General features: G+C 42.6%; 1 protein-coding gene and 1 long non-coding RNA gene across 3 annotated transcripts in view; one reads left to right on the top strand and one right to left on the bottom strand.

Annotated features, from left to right (window-relative positions):
- Positions 1-9937, bottom strand: part of OSBPL1A (oxysterol binding protein like 1A) — a 240516-nt gene extending 230579 nt beyond the window's left edge. The window contains exon 1 of one of the 2 annotated variants that reach the window (XM_017884011.1): positions 9723-9937. The gene's annotated coding sequence lies outside the window, so the exon portion shown is untranslated. Of the gene's footprint in view, positions 1-9640 lie in introns of both variants that reach the window. The other variant, XM_017884012.1, reaches the window with a different exon arrangement.
- Positions 9938-10036: 99 nt separating this feature from the next.
- Positions 10037-13668, top strand: LOC108536915 (uncharacterized). The gene is made up of 3 exons (XR_001887661.1): positions 10037-10192; positions 10623-10726; positions 13215-13668. It is a non-coding gene; the product is annotated as an uncharacterized LOC108536915 (long non-coding RNA).
- Positions 13669-13936: the final 268 nt, after the last annotated feature.

The raw sequence follows: 13936 nt of genomic DNA on the forward strand, positions 1-13936 counted from the left end.
CACCAGAAGCTGCAGTTTCCCTATCGCCACCAGGCCTGCACCGCCTTCCCTAATTCTAATACCACACAAGGGAATGAATCAATACCCAATGACTTGAAGGCTTACCACATTCTAGGCATTGTTCTAAACTCTGATGACACTAGTGAATAAAACCAGGCCTTACACTAGGGGAACTTTTAGATGTTGTAAAGAAGACAAGTGTACAAATAAATTACTATCCACATTTCTGGAGAGAGGTCTGACTTGCTCTCTCCATCTCCAATATCACCTAGAGCCCCTTGATAAGCCCTCATGGCAACCTGCCACCATATGTGAGTCTGTGGGTATCAGTGTGGTCATTTCTTTGGCTGTCCCTAGACTGTAAACTCGATTAGAACAAATGCCTCATGTCTATTCTGTTCCCCTATTATATCCCTAGCAAGGTGCCTAAAACACAACTGGCAACCACATATTAATTAACCAGATGGATGGATGGGTGGATGGATGAGGACTTAATCCTTTGAAAACAAAGCAATCAGATCTCCCTATAGGAAGGTCTACAGGCAATGCCTTACAAAAGGTATATCTGGTGACATAAAATTAACAGTTTTTTTTTCTAATAAGCCACGGGAAATACATTTTTTAAAATGTACACTGCCAGGCGCAGTGGCTCACGCCTGTCTGTAATCCCAGCACTTTGGGAGGCTGAGGCGGGCAGATCACCTGAGGTCAGGAGTTCGAGACCAGCTTGGACAACATGGCGAAACCCCGTCTCTACTAAAAGTACAAAAATTGGCCAGGCGTGGTGACAGGCACCTGTAATCCCAGCTACTCAGGAGGCTGAGGCAGGAGAATCACTTGAACCCAGGAGGTGGAGGTTGCAGTGAGCCAAGATCGCGCCACTGCATTCCAGTCTGGGCGACAAGAGTGAGAATCCATTTCAAAAAAAAAAAAAATTATACCAAAAAAGGGAGAAATTGTTTAAAACACACCCCCCCCACCCAAGTATTTAGGTTGATAACTACTTTCTTAATTTTGTGCATTTTAATTTGTAAACTATTTCCATTAGTTTCTGACTAAAAGTTACCTTTAGAAGAAAATTCAAAATTGATTTTTTAAAGAAAGCCAAATTCATATGTTGAACAGATTTTTTAAAAACATTCTTCCAAATCATGAGAGCTTATTCCAGAAAAGCACTTTGCCTCTGATGTTTAAGCCAGAAGCATTCCCAAATGCAGCTGGTCACAATGGATTGCAGCCATTTCTATCAGTGAACATGGTATTTTTCAAGACCACTTTTTAGCTCCTCTTCTCACATTCACACAATTCCCAGCTCTGTTTTTAGATTAATGAGATTTTCATGGCCGTAAGAATGTTTTCCAGGAAATAATTAGATGGAAAACATTTTGAGCTTCAAAAACCAAGAGAGAAGAGACCATTTTTGCCTTACGTTTTCTCTCCTCCAAGGTCCACTAGGGAAAGCTAGACTTCTAATTTTTAAATTCTTTTGAGGAAAGTAAATTTATATTTTGTTGCTTTATAAATATCATAAAATTACTTAAACTGGTGACCATACTTGATAGTCTATGCCACTAAATCCCCACTTAATATAGTAAATTCCGTGGCCCCAACAGTTCTGAGATATTGACAAAGATTTTAAAACTTACAGCTCAAAGGGCGATGACTTGTTAAATTTGGTTGGAGTCTATTATTTTATCATTTGAACAGCTTGCTACTTTTCTTTACAATTCCAGCTTAATATCTACAGAATCAGCCAGGTGCAGTGGCTCACACCTATAGTCCCAACATTCTGGGAGGCCAGGGAGAGCAGATCACTTGAGGCCAGGAGTTTGAGACCACCCTGGCCAACATGGTGAAACCCCATCTTTACTAAAAAATACAAAACTTGGCTGGGTGTGGTGGCGCACGCCTGTAATCCCAGCTACTGGGGAGGCTGAGGCATAAGAATCACGTGAACCCAGGAGGCAGAGGATGCAGTGACCCAAGGTCACACTACTGCAGTCCAGCCTGGGTGACAGAGTGAAACTCTGTCTCAGACAACAACAACAACAGCTATAGAACCAAGATAGAAAATTCCTGGAGAAATCAAAGATAATAAAATTCAACAATAAGAGCTAATTCACCTGGGTGCGAGAAACTGAAAATATTTAATAATGTGCCCTTTTTCAGGAATAGAGCTCTTAAAGGTATTAGAAAAGTTAAAACCCCAGACATCCAGGCTCAATTCACCTAGTCATACATATAAAAACATGCAATTGTAAATCTTAAAACATCAGAGAAGTATGGGGATTCCTCAAAAAATTAAACACAGAATTACCTATGATCCAGCAACGCTACTTCTGGGTATATACCCAAAAGACTAAAAGCAAGGAATCAAACAGATATTTGTATTCCCATGTTCACAGCAGAAGTAACCTAAATGTCCACTGACAGATAAATGGAAAAACAAAATGTGACATATACAAGGTAATATAATTTAGCCTCTAAAAGGAAGGATGGGCGTAGCGGCTCATGCCTGTAATCCTAAGACTTTGGGAGTCCGAGGCAGGCGATCACTTGAGATCAGGAGTTCGAGACCAGCCTGGCCAACAGACCAGGGACACCCCATCTCTACTAAAAATACAAAAATTAGCTGGGCACGGTGGCACACGCCTGTAATCCCAGCTACTGGGGAGGCTGAAGCAGGAGAATCACTTCAACCTGGGAGACAGAGGTTGCAGTGAGCCAAGATTGCGCTACTGTACTTAAGCCTGGGCAACAGAGTGCAACTCTGTCTCAAAACAAAAAAGCCATTAAATAAAAAAAAATTCAAATCCTCAATATTGTGTTTCTCATTTCCCATGCTCTTGCTCTCCAAATTTCAGCAGATCCAGGTAACTTTTTGGCCAGGTGCAGTGGCTCACCGCTGTAAGCCCAGCACTTTGGGAAGTTGAGGCGGGCGGATCACCTAAGGTCAGGAGTTCGAGACCAGCCTGGTCAACATGGTGAAACCCCATCTCTACTAAAAACACAAAAATTAGCCTGGTGTGGCAGTGTGTGCCTGTAGTCCCAGCCACTGGGGAGGCTAAAGACCAAGAATGGCTTGAGCCCGGGAGGCAGGGGTTGCAGTGAGCCGAGACCGTGCCACTGCACTCCAGCCTGGGAGACAAAGCAACACTCTGTTTCAATCAGTCAATCAATGGAAGGAAATTCTGACACACGCTAGAACATGGATGAACCTGGAATACATCATGCTAAGTGAAATAAATCCCTCACAAAAGGACAAATATTGTATGATTCCACTTAGATGAGACAACTAAAATGTATGACTGTAGTCAAAGTCATACAGACAAAACATAGAATGGCGGTTGCCAGTGGCTGGAGAAGGGAGGAAGAAATAGGGGTATTATTTAACGGGAACAGAGTTTCAGTTTGGGATGGAGGAAAAGGTTCTGGGGATGGACAGATGGATAGCTGTACTACAATGTGAATGTACGCAATGCCACTGAATAATACACTTAACAATGGGTAAAACAGGCCAGGTGTGATGGCTCATGCCTGTAATCCCACTTTGGGAGGATGAGGCAGGAGGACAGCCTGAGGCCAGGAGTTTAAGACTAGTCTGGGCAACACAGCAAGACCCCAGTCTCTACAAAAAAAAAAAAAAAAAAATTAATTACCAAGTGTCATGATGCGCACCTATAGATCCAGCTACTTGGGAGGCTGAAGCAGGAGGACTACTTGAGCCCAGGAGTTCAAGGCTGCACTGAGCTATGACCATGCCACTGCACTCCAGCTCTGGGCAGCAGAATGAAACTCTTTTTAAAACAAACAAACAAACAACAACAACAACAAAAAACCTAAAAGGGCAAATTTGATGTTACGTACATTTTATCACACACAAAAAAAATCAGGAAGCATCTAAAATATGACTTGCACAATTGCCAAATGGCATTTGTACTTTTTTTTTTTTTGAGACAGTGTTTGTCACCAAGGCTGGAGTAGTACAGTGGCACAATCTCAGCTCACTGCAACCTCCTGGGCTCAAGTGATCCTCCCACCTCAGCCTCCCAAGTAACTGGGACTACAGGCATACGCCACCATGCCCAGCTAATTTTCATATTTTTTGTAGAGTCAGGGTTTCGTCGTGTTGCTGAGGCTGGTCTCAAACTTCTGGGTTCAAGCGATCTCTCCACCTCAGCCTCCCAAAGTGCTGGGATTACAGGTGTTAGCCACTGCATCCAGTCAGTATTTGTACTCTTTTCATTTTTTGAGATGGAGTTTTGCTCTTGTTCTCCAGACTGGAGTGCAATGGCACCATCTCGGTTCACCACAACCTCCGCCTCCCGGGTTCAAGTGTTTCTCCTGCCTCAGCCTCCCGAGTAGCTGGGATTACAGACATGTGCCACCACGCCTAGCTATTTCATATTTTTAGTAGAGATGGAGTTTCTCCATGTTGGTCAGGCTGGTCTCAAACTCCTGACTTCAGGTGATCCGCCCACCTCGGCCTCCCACAGTACTGAGATTACTGTATGAACCACCGCACCCAGCCCTATAATCTTAATAAAGACAAAGGGAGACTATTCAAAAATTATTAAAAATATATGTTGTGATTAGTTTTTAAATTCTCAGATACTGATTTTATGATTGCTGTTACATTAATATTTAAAATACATTGTGTACTAGAAATTTGAATGAGAAAATTAAATGTCTATGAACAAAACATCCTGTAAACTAAATCTTAAAAACATAAAAACCAGTACTGTGCTTAGCCCTGCACTCCAAAGTAGTCAGCTGCCTTTTTTTGAAATAGGGTCTCAGTCAGTTGCCCAGGATGGATTGCAGTGGCACGATCATGGTTCACTGCAGCCTCAAACTCCTGGACTCAAGCAATCCTTCCACCTTGGCCTCCTGAGTAGCTGGGACCACAGGTGCATGTCACCATACCCGGCTAATTTTTGTATCTTTTATAGAGATGAGGTCTGGCAATGTTGCCCAGACTGGTCTTGCACTCCTGGCCTCAAGGAATTATCCTACCTTGCCTTCCAATGTGCTAGAATTACAGGCATAAGCCACCTCGCCCAGCCTGTAGTTAGCTGCTTAATGGTATATTTTCTCCTGACATTATATTCTTTTAATACCAGCAAGGTATTAAAGATTAAAGTAATACATGAAAACACGGCAATGGCAAAAAAAAAAAAAAAAAAATACGTATTTGCTCTAACTATGATTAGTTGCTAGTAATCAGTAATTTCTCTGATGCACTCATATGCCTACATGTATGTACATGTGTACACATTATGCACACATATGCAGCTACACATATTATGCATACAGAAAACTCTGACATTTGTGATAACATAAATGTGCTTTTTGCTTATTTTAGAAACTGAACATTGTCGGTGGCTCAAGCCTGTAATCCCAGCACTTCGGGAGGCCGAGACGGGCGAATCACGAGGTCAGGAGATCGAGACCATCCTGGCTAACACGGTGAAACCCAGTCTCTACTAAAAAATACAAAAAACTAGCCGGGCAACGTGGCAGGCACCTGTAGTCCCAGCTACTCGGAGGCTGAGGCAGGAGAATGGCGTAAACCCAGGAGGCGGGGCTTGCAGTGAGCTGAGATCTGGCCACTGCACTCCAGCCTGGGCGACAGAGCGAGACTCCATCTCAAAAAATAAAATAAAATAAAATAAACTGAACATTGGTAGACAAATTCATATTTAATCTAACACTCTGATCCTAGAGCTGAAGCAACTGAAAAGCCCCAAGGTGAAGTAACTTGCCAAGTGTTAACAGTAGAGTCAGTCACAGCCAGAATGTAGAAGGGGTGAATGCTATGTATTTTATAAAATTCAATTCAGCTGCAAAACTTAAATTGCTCTCATTAGTGCTCCTGTGTAAGCACCGAGGAAGGTGAATCTGAATTATGGCTTGAGTGCCTCATTTTAAAAAGCTTTAGTTATTAACTGAGAATAATACCTAAAACATGGCAATTTAAGGAAAACAGGAGCAAATTATAAAGCTTATTTTGGGAAGCACTAACTTGTATTGTTTCAGATTAGAAGACAAAATTTTAATCACTTAATTTTAATTCAGTGAAACTTTTCTCTAACTTCCTCAATAAGTTTTGTGCCCTAATAAAAAGCATTCATCTTCCGGAGAAGAAATGATGGAGAATTGGCCAGAATTGTAATGTGTCATCTTATGGTTTGTAAAGCACTGAAATCATAAAATGTTTATACCAAATTATTATTTACTTTATATTTGATAAATTTACATTACCTTCTCTTATTCATATCCATTCCATACCCACACCGACTTGGATGCCATACGGACATAATAAAAAACCAACCCTATCACTGGGTATGTATTTTATCCATATTCGGTTGGAAATTTTAATGTTTGTTAAAATTAGTAAAAATGAAGTAAGCTTCATAGCTTTGCTTAAGGAAGTTGTTTAAAATAACTTTAGGTGCTATAATTTTAGCTGCTTTAACAATTAAGCACGAACCCCTAGATGCACCCCTGATTTCAATTTCAACTTGACAGATTCTGAAAACTATTAACTACTGTTTCAAAACAGGGCAGATACGAAGAGCAGAGAAGCCTACCAATTTGACAAATCAAGTTTAGTAATAAAAATCCTAGCAAGGAGACTGATTGTTACCTTTTAATGATAAAATTCCCTAAATTTTAGAAAATGCATTAAAATTTTCCCATTTCAATTATTTCACATTTGAAAATTAACTTTCAAACTCAATTAAACTCATGTATGATAATACTGACAATTTATGCTTCATAGAAATACCTCTTTAAAGAAAAACTTTAAACACAAAGTAAAAACATGTGGTTACTTTCCATTGTCACATGATAGGAAAATGTACAGTTAACGACTGCTTTCACTATACAGTAATTTCCTACTTGCAGGCTGATAAATAAAAGTAAAGTGAGTGATCTAGTTTATCTTCCTAGTAATAGCATTAAAACTATTTCTTATACTAGCCCACCTCAAACAGCCCCCTTAATATTGACAGTACCGACACAGCATTAGTGGCAGAGGCCACGTGAGGAAAAACATTTCCAGTGACCAAGAACATCACATAAGATACTTATATGACACCACAATCATAAATACATATATATACTATACAGAGTACATAACAGTGTCTTTTCTTAAACTTCATGAATTGTTAGTATAAGCTGGTGACGGCAGTGCTAACACCTGTCCTCTTTCTATGAAATTCAGAGAACTTGCTAGGTCTTCAAAAAAGTTCTGATTGCCAAAGTTCAGACTCAGCTTGGACGAACTGACAAGCTTCTGAAGGATATCAAATTTCTCACATGCACTTGATATCATATTCTCTCTTCTCCACTAAGTTATTTGTTTGGCTGATTTCTACTTTCTGCCTACTACTTTTCTCAATGAATACATATAATGTATAAAAGCTCAGCTTCCAGTAACGTCAAGAGGTAAGAAACTGACACAGTTCCAACTTAAAAATATTATGATCAGATATACAGATGTATCTCTAAGTAAAATAAAGCCACAAGGAAAATTTGTAATGTATTAATATTTAACAGGCATTGTGCCATGTTATTACTCAAAAAAGACTGGCTGTATTCTTCAACCTAATTGTTGGTTCTAAAACAGTATTATTTCCCCTTGTTTTGAGGAAATGATGGGGATAATTTTTCTTTCTTTTTTTTTTTTTGAGAAGGAGTTTCGCTCTTGTTACCCAGGCTAGAGTGCAACGGTGCAATCTCCACTCACTGCAACCTCTGCCTCCTGAGTTCAAGCGATTCTCCAGCCTCAGCCTCCCGAGTGGCTGGGATTACAGGCGCCCACCACCATGCCCAGCTAATTTTTGTATTTTTAGTAGAGACAGGGTTACACCATTTTGGCTAGGCTGCTCTCGAACTCCTGACCTCAGGTGATCTGCCCACCTCGGCCTCTCAAAGTGCTGGGATTACAGGCATTAGCCACCGCGCCTGGCCAGGAATACTTTTATAGAAATAATACCTGTGGTTCACACCTGTAATCCCAGCACTTTGGGAGGCTGAGGCGGGCGGATCATAAGGTCAGGAGTTCGGGACCAGCTTGACCAACATGGTGAACCCTCATCTCTACTAAAAATACAAAAAATTAGCAGGGCGTGGTGGCATGTGCCTGTAATCCCAGCTACTTGGGAGGCTAAAGCAGGAGAATCGCTTCAACCCGGGAGGCAGAGGTTGCAGTGAGCCGAGATTGTGCCACTGCACTCCAGCCTGGGCAATACAGAGCAAGACTCCGTCTCAATTTAACAACAATAACAACAACAACAACAACAAAAAAAAAAACAGAAATCATACCTGACTGCTCTGAATCACAAGTCGGCTAGAATAATACATGCAAAAATGAGCAACCTCCAGAGAAGAATTAGCCACGCACCATAAATTTCTGATTGACAATGAGATATTTAGCAAGTGTCATTTTGATAAACAACCTTCACAAAATACTACACTGAGATAACAAATGTTTCAGATTAATCTACTCAATCTTTGGCAGTTAACTCCTATTTTGACTATCTGTTGCTCAACGCTAGAGAAGAGTTACACTTCCCGGGAGAAACGAAAAAGACAATAGTTAAATTTTAAGAAAGGATTGTTACTGACAGTTTTCTCCTCTTTTCCCCCTATAAACTGTAGACAAAGCCCACCTAGTGGTTTCGAATTAGGGAATTAAAAAGTAGATTTTGTTACTATGTTGTAATTAAGAATCTTCACAATTCCAGCTTGAGGGGGTAGGGGGGTGGTTCAGAATTTACACCTATCACACTGCTGCAAAAAATTCATTGTATCAGGGTTAGACTGCAAATACTGCTACCCTCAAAACGAATCTGCAAATTATTTCCCAAATGCTGAGTAAAGAGGTGAGGAGGTTCCAAACTCCAAATCCAGAATGCACCTACTACAGGGCAAAGACTGAAGTTTTCAGGGAAAACACACCACCGATTTTAAAGCTGATTTAATTATATTATTAACTATTCAGACACCTAATAGCCACATTTGCAACATTCAAGCAACCTTATTTAAGCTAACAGTATCACACTGCCCACAGTTCCATTTCACAATACCGTCTGCCTAAAAACGACAACTTGAACTGAAAACTAATACTAAATCAGGATAACCCTTTTCAGTGCCTCCTGCTAATCATTAGGGCAGCGGGATAAGTGAATTGTTCAAGTCTATTGTGCAGCTGCGCTCTCATTCAGTTTCGGAATCTCCCTTGGATATTCGTTCATGCTTGTAGAACCGACCACGCGGTACATTGGGAAACAGTCACATGAACAATGCGTGACTTCCATTGTGCATCAATCCTCCTCTTGTTAGGAGGAAATTAAAAAGTCACGATGGACACACGAAAGTACCGAGAAGGCACGCAGCTGCAGATCTGGTGGGGGATGCATGCGGCACCAGCATGGTCGTGGCACCCGAGTGGAAGTGCAACAAATGCCAACATCTTGTTACTTTTAACGCCTAACTTCCTGCAGCGCTGGAGCAGCCAGCGGCCGCCGGGAAGACGAGCTCGGCTGCAGCCCTGCGTCGCCGCGCTACGACCCGACCATCCTCTGAGACGCCCGGGACGGGAGCACCCACCCCCAGTCAGGCGCGGACAGACCTCCCGAGCGCAGCCCGGCGGGAACCCATCAGCGCGGGAACCGGCCTCGAACTCCAGGCGGGGACAGCCGCGAGAAACTGACCTACGCGGTCACCCGGGCTCCCAGAGCAACCGAGGCGGGGGCCACGACCGCAGGCTTCCCGTCTGCCCGCCCCACGTCGAGGAAGTGGTCGTCACCGACTCTGGCTGGCACTCCCCGAGGACGCTCGAGCCCGCGTAACGTCTGTCTCCAGAGCCCGGGGCCGGGACCAGGGCGGAGCGCGAGGTGGCGCCGCCCCTCCCTGCAACCCGCCCCTGGAACGCGCACCCTCCTGGCGAGCTGGCATCCCGCCTGACCTGTGACCGCAGCGGGGACACGCCCATTTCCCGCCCACTCCCCGCCCCTGCCTGGCCTGCCCACGCCCCCGGCCTGCTCCTGTCCCGCCTGGGCCACCGGCGCTGGTTCCATGTTTTGCCAACTACTAGCGAGGCGCACGGCCTTCGCGCTCCTCCCACCACACCCCGAGGGAAGAAGGGGCAGGCCCTACCCGGAGACTACAGGGGACCGCCCGTGTGAGTCAGTGGAAGACCCCTGTCCCCAAGCAAAATATAAGTCCTGGGTTAATACTCTGGAAGTTTGTCATTAAGCAATACATCACCCAGCTGCGCAGATTTTTTTCTTTTTTGCTTTGGCTGCAACTCGACACGTGGGAACTTAATTGGCAACACGTGGGAACTTAATTGGCAATGTAAATTAGACAATTTACAAAAAACACCTCCTTTTACTTTCACATGTGAAAGGAAGCCCTTAAAATGCCATACAGGTGTAACCATTATAGAATAGATATGCACGAGACAAGGATTTACAAAATTTCCTCACCTGCTCCCCTCCAGATTCCATGCACAAGGCGTCTAGCTAGAGGAGTTAGCAAATAGTCTATAACGTGAAGGTTCAAACTCTAGCATAATTCCACCGTTTTTGTTTTTCCTTTTTTTGAGGCAGGGTCTCACTCTGTCTCCCAAGCTGGAGTGTAGTGGCGCGATCTCGGCTCACTGCAGCATCGTCTTCTGGGTTCAAGCGATCCTCCGGCCTCAACTGGACTACAGGTGGGTAATCCAGGCACTGGGACTACAGGCGCGCCCTGCCGCGCCTAGACGATTTTTGTATTTTTAGTAAAGATAGGCTATCCCTGTGTTGCCCAGGGTGGTCTCCAACTCATGGGCTCAGGTGGTCCTCCTTGCCTCGACCTTCCAAAGTGTTGGGATTACAGGCGTGAGCCACCCCTGCAGGCCACAGCTTTGCTTTTAAAACATTTCTGCATAAAAGACAAGAAATTACGAGCATCCGAAAACTGATTTCTGCTTTCCTGAATTTTCCAAATGTATTTAATGAACATGTTCTTTTGCAATGAAAAAGTAAGAAATAGGTATCATTTTTTAAAGGACTGCAGTTTTTCCAGCAAGTCTAGAATCATGTATTGAGAACCTATCATAGGCCCGTTTGGTCATTGTGATACCTGTGAAACAGCATATGGCAGATCTTTTGAAATGATATTTTTTGATACCACAAGCAATCCTGCTGGTGTATCTCAGACTGGCATCATCTTTTATTAACAAAGCAGGCACTTTACTGGCACAATACTTCAACTGCAAAATGTGTGGTAACTAAAGCAGTCGTATTTGTCTGGAAAAGAAGAAACCTCGGGGTTTATTATCTAAGGATATTGAGCCATCTTTTTTTTTTTTTTTTTTTTTTTTTTTAACACAGAGTTTTGCTTTTGTGCAGTGGTGCAATCTTGGCTCACTGCAATCTCTGCTTCCCAGGTTCAAGGGATTCTCCTGCCTCAGCCTCCTAAGTAGCTGGGACTACAGGCGCATGCCACCATGCCCAGCTAACTTTTGTATTTTTAGTAGAGATAGGGTTTCACTATGTTTGTCAGTCTGGTCTCAAACTCCTGACCTCAGGTGATCCACCTGCTTCAGCCTCCCAAGGTGCTGGGATTACAGGTGTGAGCCACCACACCCGGCCTTGAACCATCTTCATAGCAAAAATAAAGCTACCAAAATAATGACAATAATAATTGGCTACTGAAATAATTTTCAGTGATTCCATGAAAATCTTCATTCTCTCTGTGATGATTTAATTACCTAAATTCACAACTTGCACTTTGCAACCCCTTCTACAGTTTGTAAATGAAAAACAGATTGCAGTCAATAGGAGGATGAAGTATTAATCACTACAGTTATCAATAAGAGCAGTTCCAATCTTGATAGCATTACTATTTGTACTGTATTTTTAAAGGACTTTATTTGGTATTTCCATAAAATATGCAGAAAAGATATCTCATTGGCATTTATATTACTGACTGCTAGTACAGGTAAAATCACCATGATGTCATAACAGAATTCATTATTCTAGAACACTGTGTCTAATGGAACTTTCTGCGATGATAGGAATGTTCTATAATTCTACCTTGTCCAGTACAGTAGCCACTAGCCACATGTGGCTGTTGAGCACTTGAAATGTGGCCAGTGTGACTGAAGGTTTCAAGTTGTATTTAATTTAAATAGCCACATGTGGATAGCAGTTACCATATTGGGCAGTGCAGTTCTAGAATAACAAAACTATCACCAGATTGTCCCCATCATGTCATACTCTATTTTGAGAAACATTTGGCAGAAATAGAACCTCTGGAACTAGTTAATAAATATTTTCCTTCGTATTCCTTTCTGAGCTTTAGGTGGATAGATATTTTAACTTTGCAGATGCGGCATATTAAAGTAACTATTAATATGATCCTTACATATATAAGTAGGAATTGCAATGGAAACTCTGACTGGTTGCGAAATGGATTTGGGAGTAGCAAACCGTTGGCCCTGCCATTCCCGGGCCTGCCTGACCCACACTGAAAGTGAACAGGGTAACTTTAGACCAGGATGGGCTTCATCAGAATTGCTCATTGCCTGGTTCAGACTGGCTTCGCCTTGGACGCTTTTGTTTCAGGAAACTTAGAAGCCCAAATCTTTCTACCGTCATTCCCCTCCCCACGTTTCAATGACCTCCTTCAGAATGTGATCCTCTTTAGATTGTAGTACCTAATGTCTGTGTCCTTGCAGTTTTGTCTTCAGCCTGAGACATCCCAGAATGCACTTAGTGCATTGCATGTTTTAAAAACACTCCCCTGGTGCCAATGTGACTTTGAAGTGCTGCAGGAACACGCTAAAGGCTTAAGTCTCATTAAAAGGAGGATTTTATGGACTGAGACTTTGGGGAGGGCTTTGGGTAATTACTGCCTGGAATACTGAAAAGTAGGTCATATGTCATCAGGCAAATGCAGATAAACTGTTGAGTTGAGGGAAATGAATCATTCCCTTATACCTACAAATGAAAGACATTGTAGTTACTATTAACTCCAGACCATCAAAGCTATGAGGTCATTGGGAGTTTTTCTCTTAAAAGTGGTCTAAATTTGTTATTTGTCATTCGTGCCATTACACTCAGTTTATTTAATAACAAAAATGAATTGGTATATATTCAGATATTAAATTCTTTTTATTTAGACTTAATTTTGTACCCATCTCTCTTTTCCTGCAGATATGACACACAGATGTCTAAGCAACTGCCTTCTAACAGTGATTGATTTTGCTGGTTCCCCACACAAAAAGTTTGGAAGAGACCCTTATGTCTTCTGTAGAGTTTCTTGGTTGTAAGCAGCGAGCACTCATGCTGGCTAACTTAAGCAAATAAAGAATATATCACACAGACATCAAAGAGACAGCTGGAAATCTGGCTTGGCAAAGGCCGGATTAGGGCGCTCCCGGGGATGTGGGTAGTAGGAACTAGTCTATAGCTTTTCCTCGGTACCAACACTGGGAAAGAATATGTTCCAATTATTTTCTTTTTCCTATCCTTTTGTCTTTCTTCAGAAGAAGCAAAGTTGAGAGATAGTCTTTCATAGCTTTTCCCATAAGGTATGTGCTCCTTGGGCAACACTTTCAACTCAACCTTTAGCCCTTAGCTTGCGTTTTCTCTTTGTTTTTCTTTTGAGACGGGGTCTTGCTCTGTCACCCAGGCTGGAGTACAGTGGCATGATCATGGCTCACTGCAGCCTCAACCTCCCAGCTATTCTCCCACCTCAGCCTCCCGATTAGTTGGGACTACTGGTGCAAGTTACCATGCCCAGCTAAGTTTTGTTTATTTTTTATAGAGACAGAGTAACACTATGTGGCCCAGGGTGGTCTCAAACTCTGGTTAGAGCAATCTGCCCACCTTGGCCTCCCAAAGTGCTGGGAATGCAGGCATGAACCACCTGGCCT

The sequence above is a fragment of the Rhinopithecus bieti genome, unplaced genomic scaffold (genome assembly GCF_001698545.2).
Source record: "Rhinopithecus bieti isolate Rb0 unplaced genomic scaffold, ASM169854v2 scaffold_13577, whole genome shotgun sequence".
Classification (NCBI taxonomy): domain Eukaryota; kingdom Metazoa; phylum Chordata; class Mammalia; order Primates; family Cercopithecidae; genus Rhinopithecus; species Rhinopithecus bieti.